Source organism: Mus caroli, chromosome 8, assembly GCF_900094665.2.
Source record: "Mus caroli chromosome 8, CAROLI_EIJ_v1.1, whole genome shotgun sequence".
NCBI classification, from domain to species: domain Eukaryota; kingdom Metazoa; phylum Chordata; class Mammalia; order Rodentia; family Muridae; genus Mus; species Mus caroli.
This window is the reverse complement of record NC_034577.1, coordinates 72,018,130-72,023,212: the sequence shown is the minus strand read 5'-3', so window position 1 is coordinate 72,023,212 and position 5,083 is coordinate 72,018,130.

Genomic DNA, 5,083 nt, shown 5'->3' with positions numbered 1-5,083 from the left:
ATGGAGACTATATGATTTATTTAATCAAGCTTTACTGCACAATACCTGAGCAGTTATTACTTTATTCTATAGTCCAAGCTAATCTAGCTGCCTCCCAGCCAAAACCCCCGAGATACCTGCATTTTAGTATTGGTCTGGCTCTCTCTGCTCCAGTGCGTTCCCAAGGTGTCTCCTTGATCCTTTCCTCCTCCCTCTCTACCCCTCCCCTGTCTGGGATCAGAAGTCCAGCTTGATTCTCTCCTCTGCTTGGCCATCAGCTAATCATCTTTTATTGACAAATCATAGAAGGAATGGGGAGCAACGTTTACGCAACGTTCAGAAAGGAGATACTTGGAATAAACATCACAGTTTCGTGTCCAGATTGCAACCAGATATGGGGGCAGAGAAATCAGTATTTGAATAATACAAGGGTAATCCTTACACAGAGCACAATAACATTATGCTTACACACACTAGAGAGAGAGGAATGTGTGTGTGTGTGTGTATACTAGAGATTTACACAAATAGTCCTGTGATAATGTGATCTTTGTGAGGATGTACTATGTAATTTTCTTGATTTTGGTTACATACATTTTTTATGGTTTTATCATTGTATGTAAAAATGTGTAAAATAATACAAGTTACCACATAACCAGAAGACTGTTGGAGATGCGTGATATGTTTGTCTTCTCTGTAGGGTGATAGAGGGTTTAGGTGAATGTTAATAGATTGGAAGTGTGTTTTTTTTTTTTTCCCAGAAAATCTCTGACAATAAGAGGGAACATTGAAAAACAACGCCCCAGAATTCCCATAAACTATGTTTAGGTAAATACACCATTTGGAGTTGTAAAAGCTTCACCTAGGCTCCTTTAGGTGGGCTAGTGAAGTGGCTGCCCTCTCCTCTTCAGACAGCTGTGCTCTAGGGAATGATTAGTGTGCGACACGGATAGAAAGAGCGAGCGGTGGGTTGGGTGTGCATACACCTGGGCTCAACTCAGCTCCTTGATCTGCCGGACCTGGTGATCTGCCAAGGCTTTGTCTTTTACTATTTATTGTAATGTTAAGAGCTGCCCTAGAAGATTTGGAGTCTGAATGTAGCACGAGGGACCCTGACCTCAGTTAATTCTGATTGGTAAATTAAAATGGCAGCAGCCAATAACTGGGGAGAAGAGACATAGGTGGGGTTTAAGTTTCCTGGGCAAAGCAGAGCAAAACAAAACAAAACAAAACAAACAAACAAAAAAACCAAAGCGGCATTGGAAGGGTAAGGACATTCAGGGGGTGAGAGAAAGAAGCCATCATGGGGTAGAATGTGCAGAAAGGAGAAGGAGAGCGGCCATAAAAAAGGGCCAAGACAATGTGGCCCAGAGGGCTGCTCAGTTGTGTCAAGAGCAGCCAAGATGGAACATAGGAATTAGTAAGTGGTAACTGGGAGTTGTCGGTAGGACAGTAGATTCTACAGCATGGAGATTAGGCAGTTGCTTGGCTATTGTGATGCATAAGGCATATTTTAAAATATAAAGGCTACGTGTGTGTCTTTTATCTGGGAACATAAATGGTCTAAGGGAAGGAACCCCTGAGACGGGTTTTTCGTTTTACTGTTTTATGACAACATAGAGCTGCCACTGAAAAAGTCACTTCAATGTTCAAACCTTTGGTGTCTTCATTAGTAAAATTGGGATAACAATTCTGTGTCATTTACATAGTTTTCATCCGCATTGATCAGGCTGAAATAATATTTGCAAAGCTTTGTGACCTGGTGTGAATGCTAGCTATTATTCTGAAGGTGACTATTATAAAGTTAGACAAAATTATAAAAATGCAAGAATGCCCTAAGAGTGTTAGGGCCAGATAATTCTGCTGGGGCACCTCCCTTCATGTAGCCGACATTTCTGTCATGCTCAATAAGTGGCCACTAGTCCGTACACATTGGATTGCTGGTAGACAGTAAAATCTGGGGTTCAGGCACACTGCCAATCAATAGCCATGCAAACAGAACATAAAATTGTAAGTTCTAACTTTCCTTTGTTCAGTATTGATCATAGAAATCTATTTAGTGTTTACCTACAACCACTGCCAGCGGATCTAGCCAGAACTCTGATGCCCGGCTGAACACCACTGTCGCTGCCGACACGGGACTTAGGAACTTCAACCATGTGAGCTCTGCTATCCTGGTTCATCTTACAGGCCTGGCTTCCACGCTTCTATTTACCAGCTTGCTAAAATTCTCATACAGACACCAGCATATTAATTGGTAGAGTTGGTCGGCTGGAGGGCCTCTAATTTCCCAGATAAGGCTTGGCCAACCTTTTCTGGTGACTAAGGGGTTGGCATTTTACAGTTATGCCTCCCCCTGACACATGAGTTAAGACATCGACTGTTTAGGTAACTCCCGCCCTCCTCCCCCAAAGTTCCTCCACCTCTCCACTCTTGTAGTCTCTTGAAATGATCCAGGGTAGAGCACTTTCTACAGTAAGCCCAGGGCTTACTGGGTGACCACTAGAAGCCCTCATGACGACTTGGGCATCTAGCCTGGCTGATTTCCTTTTTGGTTTCTGGATTGTTCTCTGGACGCCGGTAGGAATAATCCAGTAACCCCCCAAATGGGTAATATGATGTCTTCGAATGTACACCCAGGCACCCTACTGAGATGTCTCCTAGAAAATCTCAAATCTTTGAACCTATTACCTCCCTTGAAGGCATCAAAATTAATATACCTCTGCAATAAGGTCTGGATTCAGTACCCACTAGATGATGGTTCCAAATGGCTACTTAATGGTACCCTAGATCCAAATATTTTAAGGGATCTTAATACATACTGTCAGCGAACTGGAAAATGGAAAGAGGTTATCTATACTAAAGCCTTCATCTATCTTCACTCTAATCCTTCTATGTGTTCTCCTTGCTCTCCAATCCAACTCCTCTTGGATGAAACCTATACAACCTCTGCTAGATGACACCACAATGTTAGATCCAGCTAACGAACAACCTCCTTTCCATGGCAGACCTGTTTCCAAGCCACCGAAAACCCAAACTGCTGCCTCAGTTTCTCCTCACCGAGATACCCCAGAGCCTGCTACCTCTAACTCTTCTTCTGTGCCAGCCATAGGCCCCTTCAAATATTCTACATTGGCACCTACCTGCACCCCGCCTATCACTCTCTCTAAGGACACAGTTCAACCCCCAAGTCCTTCCCCCCAGGGACACCTGACCCAGCAACGGTTCTTCCTCTAAGAGAAGTTGCGGGGGTAGATGGCCTTGTCAGAGTACATGTTCCTTTCTCACTGAGTGAACTTTCTCAGATAGGAAAGAGCTGGGTTCTTATACCTCTAACTCCTCTGCCTTTATTAAAGAGTTTCAGTGCAGTAGTCAATCTTACAGCCTGACTTTCCAAGATATACATATGAGACTTACTAATAACTTACTTCCTGAGGAATGCGGGCAAATTTGGGAGCAAGCGAGAACACATGCAGACGAAATTCATCACATAGTATCCAATCGGATCGGAGACAGTGCCTGAACAGAATCCTCAATGAACAGAATGCTCACTGGGATTATAACTCGGCAGGTGGTATTTTAGCCAGAGGGATACTTGTCTTACACTAAAACCTACATCTCCACCTTCACCCCCTGACACCCGCCACACTCTGTCCTATCTTCACCAACTCTTTCATCCTAACAGCCAAGCATTGTCTTCTTTTGTTAAGACTCACCTACAGTCTACTATTGAAGGCTTTTAAAGATCTATCACTGCTTCTTGCAAAAATCTGTCAGATGTCTGACTCCAACTCAAGGTATCATAGCACCCCTTTTCCTACCCATCAGGCTAGAGGTTCCCTTCCTGGAACTAACTGGGAACTTGACTTTACTCACATGCCCACTGTCAGATGTGTCAAGTACCTCCTGGTCTTGGTGGACACCTTCTCGGGTGGGTTGAGGCATTTCCCACAACTAACAAAAGGGCTCAGACAGTCTCTGATCTCCTCCTCCAAGAGATCATCCCCTAGTTTGGTGTCCCAGCCTCTCTCCAATCAGACAATGGTCCCAAATTTACTTCCCAAGTTTTAGAAATTCTATCTAAGGCCCTAGACGTCCCCTGGTATTTTCATATGTTCTACCACCCTCAATCTTCAGGCAAGGTAGAAAGACCTAATCACTCTTTTAAAAACCACTCTTATTAAGCTGTCACAAGAACGTCACATTGTTTGGGCAAAACTCCTACCTCTGGCTCTTTTCAGGGTACAAACTCTTTCCAAGCAACCTCTCTTCACTTTGAACTCATGTATGGATGTCCAGTCCTAACTACTGGTCTTTCACCTAAGTGCTCTCCCCTCCCAGACCCTTTACTTACTCCATTACTTTCCCATCTGCATTCTCCCCTATGGAACTTTGCTGATCACCACCTACCTCAGGCACTGTCTCCTGTTCACTGCCTGTCAACATTGGAGACCAAGTCCTTCTATCTCCTCCAGATCATCGGTCCTCACCCCTCTCTCCTAAATGGCAGGGCCCCTTATTTATTTATTTAGTAGGTATTTTCTTCATTTACATTTCCAATGCTATCCCAAAAGTCCCCCATACCCTCACCACAACTCCCCTACGCACCCACTCCCACTTCTTGGCCCTGGCATTCCCCTGTACTGAGGCATATAAAGTTTGCAAGACAAATGGGCCTCTCTTTCCAATGATGGCCGACTAGGCCATCTTCTGATACATATGCAGCTAGAGACACGAGCTGGGGGGCGAGGGGGGGACTGGTTAGTTCATATTGTTGTTCCACCTATAGGGTTGCAGACCCCTTTAGCTCCTTGGGTACTTCCTCTAGCTCCTCCATTGGTGGGCCCTGTGATCCATCCAATAGCTGACTGTGAGCATCCACTTCTGTGTTTGCTAGGCCCCGGCATAGTCTCACAAGAGACAGCTATATCTTGGTCCTTTCAGCAAAATCTTGCTGGTGTATGCAATGGTGTCAGCGTTTGGAGGCTGATTATAGGACCGATCCTTGGGTATGGCAGTCTCTAGATGGTCCATTCTTTCGTCACAGATCCAAACTTTGTCTCTGTAACTCCTTCCATGGGTGTTTTGTTCCCAATTCTAAGAAGGG